We start from the raw sequence: 16313 nt of genomic DNA on the forward strand, positions 1-16313 counted from the left end.
TACTAACCAGAATTGAGATGAGTTTGCTTATTGAATGATATATAAAGCAGACAGCGCTATTAAATTCACATGTACTTTCTGATGTTTATTAAGTGACTCATGTGAGGACCCGTGCATGAATAAATGTTTTTCATGAAGGGCTAGTTATCCGTGAAGGTTGGGGGGGCTGGAACTGCCCCTAGTTCCAGCCCTGGTGGCCAACTCTCACCTGGGAGACCCGAGTTCAATCCTCGCCAGATCATCGCCACATTGGTATCAAGGTACATTTGTCTTTAGAGCGGTGGATTGTGTGGACGCCTCTTACCCTGGAGACCTGGGTTTGTTATGTAGGTTTTACAGGACATTTTTCACAGTTTGCAATTACAGTGTTATACTGTGTTTTACAATAAAATGATGAATATTGTATTTCACATTATAGTAATAACACTGTTAATAAATTTACAGTAAGTTACTGTGATTTTCATAAGAAAAAAGACAGGGTAAAAAGACAATATAACATATACAAAGAATCACTGTTTATTAGTTCTCCATAAATTGCCACAGTCCACAGTGCATTCATAGCATTGCTGGTGGTGTGAACCCATGAAGTTTACATCCTTTCTCCCTGATTGATGTGGACACAAGGGGTTGATTGCAGCAAGCCTTCAAGTAAGAGACTAGCCGGGCGTTCCTTCAGATTTAACTGTATTTCCCGGATGTAGATTAAGACCAAGGCCAAATGGCCTTATTCCTGAATGCAGTGTTCTTTAACCACCACCTAGAGTTCCATTCTTTGCAAACATGCTACTGATCAGATTTTACAAGACACTAAAAACCATTTATGATACTTGGGGCAAATACAGACACTAATCAAATAATTTTTAAATATTTGTTTTGTTTTAGTTATTTTCTGACCGGGGAAGACCAATTCCTGTTAATTGAGGCATTTACAAATAATAGAACAAACAGAACAAAGGTAAATAGAACAAGTACTTTCATTTGAAATAATACAGTTTAAGTGAATTAATACAAAATTCATCTCAATGAAAAAATCTCTATTTCTTTACTTCAAATACTTTATAAATAATATTTCAAATTATATTTTAAATGTATTTGATGAAATAAGAGAGTGTCTCCAAGCTAGCCATTAACTCACCCTTCCTATCTCCCAAATTTGTGGGCTCCACCCTTTCTCATTGATGGGAATAGCATGCCTGATAATTGAGCAAATTTGAGATTAATAAATATTACATTACATTACATTACAGGCATTTAGCAGACGCTCTTATCCAGAGCGACTTACACAACTTTTACATAGCACTTTACATTGTATCCATTTATACAGCTGGATATATACTGAAGCAATGCAGGTTAAGTACCTTGCTCAAGGGTACAACGGCAGTGTCCTTACCCGGGAATCGAACCTACGACCTTTCGGTTACAAGCGCAGTTCCTTACCCACTGTGCCACACTCCATCCTACCATTACATAATGGGCCTGTTTAGACTGTGGTTTTTGCCACCAGTTTTTGATTTAGTCATAGTCTTAGTCTTTTGACTAAAATGCATTTCAGTTTTAGTCACATTTTAGTCATGCCTTCTTCATTAATTTTAGTCAAGACAAGAATGACTAAAATCATATTTATTTTAGTCGACGAAAATAACAAAGTATTTTAGTCACATTTTAGTCCTACTTAATTTTTGTCACATTTCCAGTCTCCAGTAGTTAAATACCCTAAAGATAGTCTACAAAGGTAATGACTGGTACTCACCGATTATCCAACTAATTTGGAAACAACCAGTTATGACAAGAGCGTCTGCCCCTTTTACACAAGTGAACTCTGCTTCAAATATACATATGGCATTGTCTGCCTGCAGTGTGTTGCCCTGTAACAAAGCAGCTTTACTTTTTAAAAAGACAATGAAGACGTTAAAGATGAATGTAAAGCATTTCACTAAGTTTATTTTAAAACACACACCTTTGTTGATTAAACTCCATGTAATAAAAAAAAAATCATATGGTCACAGGCTAAGTGTTACATGGATATTTATATAATAACGTTTATTTTAAACGGTTTTGGCTATCATAAGGGGCTTTCCAAAAAGACAAGATTATTTTACAAGAACTGTGGAGATTATTTAGGATTATTTAAAGTTACCAGTATAACAAAACAAAATGGGTCTATCAATTGAGCATGGTAAGGCAAAGTATTTTAAAACATGTAGAATAAAATAAATTAACATATTTTCACCCTTATTTCTAAATGTGAAAGACTTTCCAACAAGAAGCCCCCCAGCCACCCACTTATTTAAAGCTACCAGCATGGGAATATTTTAAATACAATAAGAGCTCCAACATGACTCATTGTAGAGTTACAGTCAGTAATGTTACACTCAGTCCAGACAGCCCGGAATCATTTGGCAAAGAAAAAAAAGTGTACTTGCTTCCTCAAGGGGAAAAATACAACAAATCTAAAAAGACACCTGAGGCTTCGGCACCCTGACATCTATGCACCAGTAAGTAACATTAAGTGGATATCAATTTACAGGCTAAATAACCAGTCCCTAAAGTTATTCGCGATTCGGAATTTTCGGAATTCAACACAACATCAACAAAATTCCGCATTTTTCCTGACGAATTATGCAGCGTTGCGAAAAAAATGCGGCATTTTGTTGATGTTGTGTTGAATTCCGAAAATTCTCATACTTTTGTTCTTTTTCTTCCAGAAGAAGAAGCCAGAAGAAGGGACATTATGTTAATGTTTGCTAGTGATAGACTGGCTATGGCAGCAAAAAATGTGGATCACACAATTTGCATCTGTGGAGAGAGTCAAGTTCACAATTAAGCCAGTGACAGGCATACATTGACCAATTGGTTTTCTGCACCTTATAATGAATGCGTATTATTGGATCAACACAAATCGAATGTTTCGCTACGCCACCCTAGAGCTAGGGCAGCCGACAGGAGTTTCATCAGTGAAATGTATCAACACATGTTCTTCGGATATAGCCTATTGTTTTTCTAGGCAAAATTAATTAGTAACCGTTGTCATCGTATAAAGGCTATTTCGTCATGTTATCATCTTCGTCATCAAAAAACAGGTTGTTGATGAAAAATTTCGTCATCATTTTCGTTGACGAAAACAACACTGGTATTAGGTATGAGACTAATGACTCCAATGAGCCAGATATACCTGAGTTGGTCAAGTGGCTGTTCAATGACTCTGTGGATACCATTGATAAAAAAGCATAACATGGCTATTAATGTAACAGATACGCAAGGAATTCAGAAAAATACTACAGTTCAAGACCATTCAAGAAGTCAAGGTTTTGTATAAAGCCACATCCTAATACATTCAAGGTCAACCAAGGACAATAATGAGCCACTCTAGTCATCACTTCAACTCGATCTCAAAATGTTAGAGGGGTAATAACCATGGGTATGAATATGGCTGTTAGCTACAACTGTGGCGACCAGAGGGAACTATCTATAATTAAGAGTTCAGGGGTAAGTTCAGGCAGGATTGCTGTAAATTAATAATTTCACATTTTCATAGTTTAAATGCAACTCTATCGTAGTCAAGTCTTCATCTTTTTAGTCAGACATAAATTTATACTTATACTATTTTTAAATACGAGTCACCATCCCACAACCGAAGACCCCAAGTGTCGAAGATCTAGTGTTCTTTCCAGTCACTGATTTTATCTGTCGGTCCTACCTTGACCTGTAAATCGAGCGAAGTGCACCATCTTTAAGGACATTCTGAATTGTTAAATTCTCCTTGGAGGGACAGGTAGTGAGGAGGCTTGCAGAGGAGGCTTCAGCAAGGACGCACAAGTGCAGCCTTTGCAGAAGTCTTCTTTTGGATGCGTGACATAAATGATGCACCAACTATCCACATCTACAATGTGTGTAATTGATGTGGTTTCACATCAGGACGAGAACAGGACATTCAGCCCAAAAATGCTTGCCTTTTTCCTGACTTAGTTGTACCTAGTCCTCCGATTATCTACAGACTAGATTGCATGTAGCACTGTATCAAGGCTGGTCTTGAAAATCCCCAGAGGTTCTGCCTCTACTGCATGGCCTCAGAGGCTATTCCACACATGGACTACTTTCTGCCATTCTTCCTGTTTCTACAGAATTTACCTTTTGCTAATTTACATTGATGTACCCTTGTTCTACTAACAGAACTCAAACCTGAAGAATCTCCCGTAGTTCACTTTGTTATTTGACTTTATGAATTTAAAAGCTTCAATCAAATGACCCTAAGTCCTTTTCTAAGCTTGTAGAGATTAAGCATCCTATGTCTTTCCTCATAGCTTTGGTTTTTTGACCAGGAATCAATTTGGTTACTCTTCTTTGAACCTTTTCCAAAGCCTCTATATCTGTCTTGTAGTATTCTCAAAAAGTTCACACAATAATCCAAAAAAATAGTACAGTAGTCTAACAAATGTAAGATAAGTATAACTTCCTTGGATTTGTACTCAATACTTTTGGCTATATATCCCAGCATCCTGTTGGCCTTTTTATTGCCACAGCACAGTGCCTAGAATTTGAAAGGCTTTGATCAACTCCCTCTGAAATCTTTTTCAAACTGAGAACATTCCAATTTTGTTTGTCCCATAAAGTAATCCTGCCTAATGTTTTTATTTCCCACATTCAGAACTTTATATTTGGCTATATTAAATTTCATTTGCCAGGTTTCTGCCCACTTCTGGATTTTATTTAAATCTTCTTGAATTACTTTAGTAGATTCCAAACTATTAGCTGGGCCTCCTAGTTTTGTATCATCTGCAAACTTAGCTGATGTACTTTTAATGTCCCTGTCAAGGTAATTGATATAAATAAGGAAGAGCAGTGGTCCCAGCACCAATCCATGTGGGACTCCACTTCCAACAGTTCCCTGCTCAGATAATATCCCTCTTACTACTACTCTTTGTGTTCTACCCTGTAGCCAGTTCTGAATCTACTCTGAAAGTCCTCTAATTCCTATTGTCTTCATTTTACTAACAAGTCTGTCATGTGGTACCTTATCAACTGCCTTTTGGAAATCTAAGTATATAATATCATAAGCCTTGTTATAATAAAAACACTTGGTAGTGTTTCCCTTGCAAAAACCTTACTGGCTATCCCTTACAATGTTGCTATTTTCAAAACATACTTCCAACTTGCCTCTAATGATAGATTCCAGTATTTTACATGTGATGCAAGTTAAACTGACAGGCCTGTAGTTTCCTGAATCAGCATGGTCCCCTTTATTGTAAATTAGTATTTGTCACACGCCAGTGTGACACCCCTGGGAGGGAGATGCAGCAGTTCCGGGAAACACCATTGGTTGCCACATGGAGAGAGAGAGAGTGCACCCACACAGATACAAAATAAAATAAACAAATACTTTTGTTTTGTGCTCTGTTAAACACTCTGTTAAACAAACACTAAACAAAGAAACAAAATAAAGAAACACGCTCTCGGTGTGAGCTCCTGGTCTTGGCCCAAACTGTGGAGAGCAACACACCTTTAAGCACCTGGGCTGATTAGCTAATGCAACCCAGATGTGTGTGCTTTCTCAACCAGCCGGTGTTGCTGAGACCAATCCGCTTCACCGCCAGACCGAATGCCACACACCTCCAACCCCAGAATGCAGCCGAAGGCTAATTTGGCTTACGCCGAGGCCGCTCCCTCCCCGGTTTCAGCACCAAAATGTCACACCAGCATGGCACCCCTCTGAGGGAGATACAGCAGTTCCAGGAAACACTGTTGGTTGCCACATGGAGAGAGTGAAAGCACACCCTCACTAACACAAAATAAAACTAGGAGAGTGCACTCAGTAGAGTGCAGATCTTCGCCAGGCGTGTTAGCTTTGGTGATGCAACAATAGAGGCTACACCAGTGGTGTCGCTAGGGGTGGGCTTCCGGGGCTGAAGCCCCGGATGTTTTTCAGAAAACTAACTGTGGTGTGGGGATGGCTGGTTTAAGCAGCCACACCTGCCTTGGGTCAAGCTAATTAGACCTAGCCAATTGGATAATTGGTTAAGAATTAGATAATTGGCCAGGCTAATTGGACCCGGGAACAGGAGTGGCTGCACCTGTGCGTAGTGAGGTAATCAGTGCGCACAGGTTAAATCTGCCATCCCCACTCAGAGAAGGGAGCCTCTTTGTCATGACAGTGTTTTACATCTGCTCATTTGGCTGTACCATCTTGCCAACCCTCGTAAATAAATGTGGACTGTTGGAACATCATCTCCCTGTGTCTCTGTGCTGGGGGCCCCCTAGGAAAGCCACTTCGGTGGCCTGTGGCAGGCTTGTTTGCCACACTAACATTACAGCGAATATTAAGAGCCAGTCAGCAGCTCAGAGTGCAGAGCAGCACAGGGTTTATTGATACTGGCTATATACATGCAGCTAATTGTGATTAACTAAAATTAGGCAAGCTAAAATCAGATTTAGAAATGTAACATCAACAAAATAATTAGTTGTGATGCCAGCTCAGTAATGTTAGTACAGCTAACGTTAGCTAACAACGTTAGCTAGCTAGCTAACCCATGTATTCTTTTTAGCTTGCCTGACCAGTGCCTTGCCAGTTTACGTGCTAGTATGAAAAATTTAAAAAAGCCATTACATATCATCACTCACAGCTGCATAGGATAAGCAGCTAGGAGGTAGTTAGCTAGCTATTTATGACTAGTATTTTGTTTATTAATGTAGTTACAGTATATCTTATACATATTCTGGTGTTTGTATAGCCAGTTATATTGAATCACGTAGATATTTACTCTGTTGTTAGTCTGTTTCTCTACTGTAACATAACCAGTTACATTAATTATGTAACTACATCTAGATGTCTTCATTCTGCTTTGCAATATAGCCACATATTACATTCATTCAACATTATATCTCTATACTAGCCATATTAGTATAGCACTGTCACTATGTTATTTTTTGTAGTCTACAGTATTGTTTGTATGTGTAATAATATAGTAAATGGGCCCCAAAAAAATTTGTGGGTCCCAAAAACTTTTGCGTCCTAGAAACGCCCTCTCTCCGGCTGAGCTGCTGACTGGCTCTGGTCTAAATACTTATGTAAATGTGGTATTTCAGTTTTTTATTTTTTAATAAATTTGCTAAAATTTCTAAACCTGTTTTCACTTTGTCACTATGGTGTATTGTGTGTGGATTGATGAGAATAAAAATGAATTGAATCCATTTTATAATAAGGCTGTAACGTAACAAAATGTGGAAAAAGTGAAGGGGTCTGAATACTTTCCGAAGGCACTGTACATTAAATCTAACTGCAGAATGATTGCTAGTCCCAAGGGGCTCAATTACCTCTATGTTCTGTCTGGATCATTACATTGCACCAGATCCAGAATTTATTTCCCTCTTGTTGGCTGATTGACATACTGTGGCAAAAAAAAATTCTTCCTCACTTTTTCCTTGTCCTGCCTCTCTTACTGGATCTATCCTTCCTAATGAGTTTGTACCCTTCTATATTATATTCATCCCCATCCTCCTCCCCAAGCCATGTCTCTGTAATCCCAACTATGCCATAGCCCCCACTATTCATAGCAGCCTCAAGTTCCAAATAATTATTTTTTATATTTCTAGCATTTAAGCAAAGACATATCAGATTATTACTTCTACACATCCTCTCCTGTTCCATCACCCCCTGTCGTCCCAAGCCACCCTTACTACAACTTTGCTTTAAAAAGACTTCATTAGTGTTCACACTGTTATAAGATGCCCTGACAGCTTCCATCCAGGCAGTCTGAACTTCCCTACCCTTTTCACTTCCTGACCTCCCTGCCCCCCAAGTCCATAGTTTATATATATATATATATATATATATATATATGATCAGATGGATGTCTGTGTTTTCATGGCATTTATATATGAACCATTGTGTTCATACAATCAGTTACAGTCACCAATACAAAATCACCCTGAAGTATCAGTGCTATGAAAACCCCCCAAATAAAGTAATTTATAATTACATCTCCCTCCAGCTGTTTACTTTGAATTAATTAATTAGGCTACATATTCGTGAACATGGACGGTGGTGCAGTGGGTAAAACTGTCGCCTCATAGCAAGAAGGTCCTGGGTTTGAATCCGGCCTGGGTCTCTGTGTGGAGTTTGCATATTCTCCCTGTGTCCGTGTGGGTTTACTCCGGTTTCCTCCCACAGTCCAAAGACATGCAGGTAGGCTAATTGGAGACTCTAAATTGCTCATAGGTATGAGTGTGTGAGTGAATGGTGAATGAATGGTGTGCGTGTGTCCTGCGATAGATTGGCGGCCTGTGTAGGGTGTATTCACCCTGGATAGGCTTCAGCATCCCCTGTTACCCTGCCCAGAATAAGCAGGTATATATGATAACACCATACCATTGTGTGGATATAGATTCTATACCATCTTATAAATATGTAAATAGTGGGATGATATAAATATGAGTGAGATGCTATCTTGTATGTACTGTGTTTTTTGGCTCAATAACACTAAAGAATACAGTAGGATACAGATAATATAGCCTGTAAATATAGCCAGTGCACCGCACTGATAATAGACTACACTGATTGATCTGATCTGTACTAAAAAATACATTCTGTAATGTATAGCCTAAAAATAAATAATATACCCACATAATATATAAAATAAAATAATACACACTAAAAAAATGAAGGAAATTAAATTAAATACTGTTTATGGTTACCTTTTCAGAAAATCTCGCTCCTTCATGTAACACATAGGTTTTCATTTGCAGTTCATTACATGATGACACAATAAATATGTGAATTGGCATATGACATCAACTAGGGAGTCTAGAAGGTTTTCGACCATGAGTTAGCTACTCTCCATGGGAAAAAGTACCTTTAGTGTCAGGGAAGCTACTCTGAAAATGTAGTGGTAGTAGTTAAGCTACAGCACAGTTGCCAGTAAGAGAACAGTAGGCAACTAAACTAAAACTACATTGAAGCTACTTCACAAAAAACATAAATTAGGTCTGAATGACGTAATGCAAGTTTAATGCCTAAATAGACACATTTCTGACACAAGTGCATCCACGATTCTTTAATCCAAAGGCACAAACTCACAAAGCTAAAACAACTGCCTAAAATCTAAAATAGTCCATTACTTTGCCTAAATGGTGCTGAGAATCACACTCCTCAGATGACACTGTTCATTTATTTTGTCTTCAAAGTCTGATATTCCTTATTTATTTACATTGGGAGTTCCAATGTTTTTGATTGTGAGTGCAATTAACTATTAATGATGCTACATTTCATATGAAAAGCAGATTGTGAAAATGTGTACTTTTTTTTTTTTTTTTAAGTATTTGGACCGCAAAAGCCTAGAAATAACCCTGCCCAGATGGCCAAACTACTTTATAGCAAACCCATTGCCCAAAATAGATCAACTGAACTAGTCATGGTTGGCTAGGAATATAATATCCCACTTTGTGCCGTATTTTATTACATTCCAGGTAGATGTGTGACAGAGAAGTGAGAGAGAGCTAGACAGCCAATAAAAATGATTAAAAAAATATTATTTGAAAGTGGCAGCTGATATGCTAGCTGCTGTTGTTTTAGCTAACAAGCTAAATAATATGCAATGAGACTTAGCCAAGACAGCTATGTGTAGTGCTAAACTGAAATTGTGTACTATTGTTAATTATATTGCTAACTCATAATCTTTCATGTTTGATTCATCATTCTAATCAATACGCCTCAAGTTGGCTAATATTAGCTTATGCTAGTTTGCTAATTTTACTTCTGCAATATCCCATGACCTAGGTAATGACAACATATACATTTAATCTATTTCCATAACATAACATAACATAACATAACATAACATAATGACAAGAACAGTCTATTGAGCCCAAAAATGCTCGCCATTTTCCTATCTAAAGGGTAGCTAGTGCTCATCGAAGGGATGTGCTAAATACCGTATTCGGCAACGCTCAAATGTTTTCTTCTCCCAAATTTGGCCAATATAATTCATATTTGAATTTTTTTTCTAATGTCTTTGATTGTCTTTGATGCAGTTCGCTCAGAAGCCAGCACACACACATGCGCCTGCAGAGAAACAGCAAGTCAGCATTTCCCTTTACACTAGATAGGCCAGAGTGACGTCATAAATCACTACAATTTGTTGTCAATGAAGAGCTCCGTAATTTCTGAAGCTGACTCGTTTTAATTTTTTTTATCAATGGGGGAGGGTCTAAACTTTGAGTGGCATGTATCTTTAGTCATTCGGGTGCAATCTATGGTGCTTTAACTATGTCAACAAACACGCCCAAATTTTTGGGTCGGGAAGCAATGGACAACAGTAACGTTGAAAGTTTCTTAGTAAAAGCTATTTGAGAGGATGAATAATTATTTTCTTTGGCATGGATCCATTTGAAGACAATATCGGGTGAGTTCATTTAGTCTTTGAATCTGTCATTATGCTGAGAAATTGCTAAACCATTTTTATTGATAGTATTTGCGTTTCTCTGCAAACGCGCGAAAACACGCTGGTATAATAAAACAATGACGGTAAATATGAATATAGTCCGCATCGTTCCGTAGCTACCATAATGTAACAAACTTTCTTGTGTCTACAGCTGCAGTTTCTCACTGCAATTACTAATATTGAATATAAACAAAAGACGCTAAGTAACTTTATCTTAACTTAGGGAGAGATAGGGAGATAGTTAGGGGTTTAAATGTGGCCAAAACTATGTGAGGGGTGTAGAATAATCACTCTGCTGGAAAGCGATTTCCTTGGGCTGTTCGTCTGTCACTGTTGTCAGCTTATTGAGCATCTTGAGAGCAAGATTCGTGTTCTCGAGGGCCAATTGGCTGAACCATCAGATAGTTCACAATTGGAAGAGTTCCCAGAACTAAATGGTACGTCCTTTAAAGACCTGGTGTGCGCGCCTAGGCCGGGAGGGGGGAGGTCTAGGAAAGTGCAGGAAAGGGCTTGCACACCACAGAGGAGTGGCATCTCCAGAGGTTGTGGCGTCCAACCGATTCCATTCCTTGCAGGAATTGGACCTGGCCCTTGACCCTGAGAGTGGGGGGACTGATGAGCCTCAGGGCACCCAGATGGCCACATCCTCCAGGAAAAGGGAGTTATTGATAGTGGGGGACTCAATTATTAGATGGGTAGACAACATAGTCTGTACGGTGACAAGGAGTCTCACACAGTGTGTTGCCTGCCTGGTGCCCAGGTAGGAGATCTCCTTGACCGCGTGGACAAGCTCCTGGCCAGAGAAGAAAGGGATCCAGTTGTCATGGTCCACGTAGGGACCAATGACATAGGTAAGGGCAGGTTTGAGGTCCTGCAAGAAAAACTTGTGGGATTAGCAGAGAAGATTAGGAGCAAAACCTCCATGGTAGTCTTCTGAAATTCTACCTGTACCACGTGCAGGCAAAGGGAATCAGAACTTTATCTGGAGGTTTAACATGTGGCTATAATCCTTTTGCAGGAAAGAGGGGTATAGGTTTATGGGGCACTCCTGTCCCACAGGTTTATGGGATACCTTTTGGGACAGGAGTGAGCTATACAAACATGATGTGCTGCACCTGAACCGGAGGGGTATCTTTGCACTGGGCCAGCATATGCTCAGGGTAGCACAGGATTATTTAAACTAGAGACTTGGGGGGCAGGGAGGATAGAGAGTGAAATGGGTAAAATGAGACTGCCCTGATGGAAGCTGTCAAGGCTACCTATAATAGTGAAAACATTAATAAAGTCTTTTTAAAGCAAAATTTTAGTAAGGATGGCTTGGAACGGCAGGGAGGGAACGGGAGAGGATGTGTAGAAGCAATAGTCTGAAATGTCTTTGTTTAAATGCTAGAAGTATAAAAAACAATTTTTTGAAAATTGAGGCTGATATTAATAGTAAGGGCTATGACATAGTAGAGATTACAGAGACATGGCTAGGGGAAGAAGATTGGGATGAATGTAATATAGAAGGGTATAAACTTATTAGGAAGAATAGATCCAGTAAGAGAGGTGGGGGTGCGGCTCTATATGTAGAAGATAATCTTAATGTGCAAGAAATTCCAGAAATTGACCAGCTCATGCCTAGTGAGGATATTTGGATTAAGCTCATATGGGAACATGAGAAGGGGCTTATCATAGGAGTGTGTTATGGACCACCAGCTTCAGACAGTAGTGTGAATACAATGCTCTTTGAAAATATAAAACAAGCGTGCAGAGGAGGAGAGACTATTAACATGGGCGACTTCAATTACCCCAGTATTAATTGGGAATTGGTGACAGGACAAGAAAAAAGGGAGGAGGAATTTTTAGATGTTATAAAAAAAATTTAGCACAGTATGTCAGGCAGCCTACAAGAGGGAAATCAGTTCTAGATCTGGTGTTATGTAATGACTCTGACAGAATTTGTAGTGTAGAGGTAATGGAACCACTTGGGACAAATGATCATTCCACAATCAGGTTTAATTTATTTTGGCAAACTAAGAGGCGTCAATTTTAGGCGTGCCAACTTTAAAAAGATGCAAATTAAGTAAGGTATACTGGGTGCAACTTCTTGATTGCAGGACTGTGAATGAAAAGTGGGGCAGATTCAAAAGGGTTATACTTGATGCACAGTGCATCAAGTATAAGTGCATTCATTCCAAAGGTGCGGAAAAGTGAGTTGAAAAAGCAGTCTCCACAGTGGATGAATAAAGCTATACAGAAGAGTTTGAGGAAAAAGAATAAACTATTTAAGATATATAAAAATGACTGTACTGAGAGTAATAAGGCTGAATATTGTAGTATGTGTGCGAAGTTTAAAAAAGAACAAAGGGTATCCAAAAGGCTCTATGAAAGGCAAATTGCAGAAGATGCTAAAAGTAATCCTAAGCGTTTCTAGTAGGAAAAGGAAAGCGAAAGAGGAGGTTAAGGGCATTAAAAAGAATGACGGAGCACTGATTTATAAGAATAAGGATATTGCTGATGCCCTAAATGGCTACTTTGTTGAGAGTTTTACCGAGAAGAGTTACTAAGCACTTCCACAATACCGGACTTTTAGTCCAGAACTACTTTCAGGACTAAAGGTCCTTCAATGGTTGTCGCGTTTCCAGCGGTCTAAGTCGAAGATTAGGCAAATTAGCCCACTGACGTATGAAAAAGCGACATTGTCGTCGGTCCATCTGTCCTATGATTTCTTCTGTAACCCCATACTACCACCGAAGTAGCCTACATTATTTTCTAATAACCGGGACAGCCCGGAGGGGTTTATTCCACTTATATACAATGGGTTACCAACAATGACTATACATGGTTACTTTTGTATTTATTGATTTTTATCGATTTAATCACCTGGAATTGAAATATTCTTTTGCAGCCGTTTGGGCATATTTTACCGTTGTCAAGCAAAACTGTCGTTGGTAGTTGAACTTGGACCGTTGTTATGCAACAAATAGGATATAACAGGCCAATAGTCAGATTGTAACTGTTTTATATATCCTCTCAAACACATTCATTATGTTTTTTATGCGAACATTCACTTTCATGTCTTGACATCCGAATTTCCAATATAACTGGCAACAACAGCAGAAAACATGCACACGTTGTAAACAATTTGCTGTTTGATTACTTTCTCATCGTCAATTCCATATAGGCTAATCGCAAAATGACAAGAATAGAACGAAAACTCGGACTTGCGTGAAAATTTAAATTAGCAGTGGTACAGCCACCGTTTGCTTTCCTTCTAAGTTACTCCTAGCCGAGCAGTGAAGTGTGCCCTCCAGATGCGAACCATGCACCATAAATTAGTCCATAGTCCTCCTGGTCTTTTTGTGGAATTGAAGAATGGCAGAGTAAAATTACGGCAGTCTGAAAAAGCTAAAGGGACGATTACTAGAATTAACCTGTTATTTTACCCTGACAAAAAGTGCGGAAGGTGATTTCCAGTTTGCTTTTACTGTATCACCAATGTGAATTACGCAGAACTACCGCATATATCACATAACTGTATCAAACGTTTTGAGTCAATTACAACGGGCTAACAAAGAAAATCTGGAAGAAAATATTCAGCAACCGAATTAATCAGTTTGAATGTTTTGGTACGTAATATGCTCTCCCAGCATGAATGCTTAGCATTTTATAAAACAAATACTAAAGCAAGAAAAGAACAGAAGAGCACACGTTATAATTCCAAGACGTTGGCAGGCTATAACCAAAAGTAGGCTACTGCGCCGCATAACATACAAGTTTGATTTGAAGTTATTATGAAAATAAATCGGTTTGCGGCTGCAGATTTTTAAACATGGCATTTGAAATAAAACAAATAACACTGCAAATAGTCGACCAATCAGAAATGTTCAGCGCTTGCACCCCACCCCAAAGTTTCCGGTACTCCCCGAGCAGGAACTTTTTTGGGGGTAAAATAAAGCCCCCGGAACTAAATTTAGACCCTAGTTCCTGCCGTGGAAACGCACTGAGTTCCTCAAAAGGTTTCTAGTTCCGGGGTAAAGTTCCTGTGGTGGAAACGCGGCTTAATAGGCCGGAAGGCATATTCAATACTCAGAATGTCTTGGCAGATACTGAGATAGGGGATATAGAAGTATTAGATAAATTACATAAACTAAAGACAAATAAAGCAGCAGGCCCTGATGGCATATACCCAATGGTACTAAAGGAGTTAAGTGAGATCATTTTTAAACCACTGGCAAGTATTTTTAGACAGTCTTTAGAAACTGGAGAAATACAGAATGACTGGAAACAGGGTATTGTAATACCAATATATAAGTAAAGAGACCGTACTGATCCAGGAAACTACAGGCCTGTCAGTTTAACTTGGATCACATGTAAAATACTTGAATCTATCATTAGAGACAAACTAGAATTATTTCTTGAAAATAATAACATCCTAACGGATAGCCAACATGGTTTTTGCAAGGGAAGGTCATGCCTGACAAACCTTTTGACATTCTTTGAGGAAGCTGCCAAGAGTCTGGATGGGAGCAGGGCTTATGATATTATATACTTAGATTTCCAAAAGGCAAGGTTTGATAAGGTACCACATGACAAACTCATTATCAAAATGAGGACAGTAGGAATTACAGGAGGCATTTCAGAGTGGGTTTGGAACTGATTACGAGATAGAACACAAAGGGTAGTAGTAGGAGGGATCTTATCTGAGCAGGGTATTGTGGGAAGTGGAGTTCCACAGGAATTGGTGCTGGGTCCACTGCTCTTCCTCATTTACATAAATGACCTTGACACAGACATTGAAAGTACACTAGTTAAATTTGCAGATGATACAAAACTGGGAGGTTAATAGTTTAGAATCTACTAAAGTAATTCAAGAAGATTTAAATAAAATCCAGAAGTGGGCAGAAACCTGGCAAATGAAATTTAATATAGCCAAATATAAAGTTCTGAATGTGGGAAATAAAAACATTAGGCAGGATTACTTTATGGGACAAACAAAATTGGAATGTTCTCAGTTTGAAAAAGATTTCAGAGGGAGTTGATCAAAGCCTTTCGGATTCTAGGCACTGTGCTGTGGCAATAAAAAGGCCAACAGGATGCTGGGATATATAGCCAAAAGTATTGAGTACAAATCCAAGGAAGTTATACTTATCTTACATTTGTTAGACTACTGTACTAACTATTTTTTGGATTATTGTGTGAACTTTTTGAGAATACTAGTTTGGAAAAACAGTTTGGAATCTACTAAAGTAATCTCAGAAGATTTAAACAGAATCCAGAAGTGGGCAGAACCCTGCCAAATGAAATTCAATATAACTAAATGTAAAGTTCTACATGTGGGGAATAAAAACATAGGGTAGGATTACTTTATAGGTGGTACAAGATTAGAATCTGCACATGTAGAAAAAGACACGGGAGTAATAGTTGATCAAAGCTTATCAGGGTCTGGTCAATGTGCTGTAGCAGTAAAGAAAAAAAAAAAAAACCAACAGGATGCTGGGATACATAGCCAAGAGTATTGAGTATAAATCTAAGGAGATCATACTCACCCTATACAATACTCTTGTCAGACCACACTTAGAGTATTGTGTGAAGTTCTGGGGATCGTACTACAAGAAAGATCTAGAGGCGCTGGAAAAGGTCCAAAGACCGGTAACCAGATTGATTCCAGGTATAAAAGATAAGTGTTATGAAGAAAGGCTTGAGATGCTTGGACTTTTCAAGCTTAGTAAAAGGAGACTTAGGGGAGATTTGATTGAGGCTTTTAAATTTATTAAAGGGATTAAGTGAACTACAGGAAATTATTCAAGTTGAGTTTGGTTAACAGAACGAGGGGGCATAAATGGAAACTGGAAAAGAGTAAATTTCACTCAGACATTAGGAAATGTTTTTTCACAC

The 16313-nt window shown here is 38.6% G+C and overlaps 1 protein-coding gene across 4 annotated transcripts in view; it reads left to right on the forward strand.

Annotated features, from left to right (window-relative positions):
• The window catches only part of vsnl1b (visinin-like 1b), a 34991-nt gene that overhangs the window by 4120 nt on the left and 14558 nt on the right, over positions 1-16313 (forward strand). For 2 of the 4 annotated variants that reach the window (XM_064335112.1, XM_064335130.1), the window contains one exon: positions 139-260. The exons of the other annotated variants lie outside the window; for them this stretch is intronic. The gene's annotated coding sequence lies outside the window, so the exon portion shown is untranslated. The remainder of the gene's footprint in view (positions 1-138; positions 261-16313) is intronic. 4 annotated transcript variants of the gene reach the window in all.

The sequence above is a fragment of the Anguilla rostrata genome, chromosome 1 (assembly GCF_018555375.3).
Source record: "Anguilla rostrata isolate EN2019 chromosome 1, ASM1855537v3, whole genome shotgun sequence".
NCBI classification, from domain to species: Eukaryota; Metazoa; Chordata; class Actinopteri; order Anguilliformes; family Anguillidae; genus Anguilla; species Anguilla rostrata.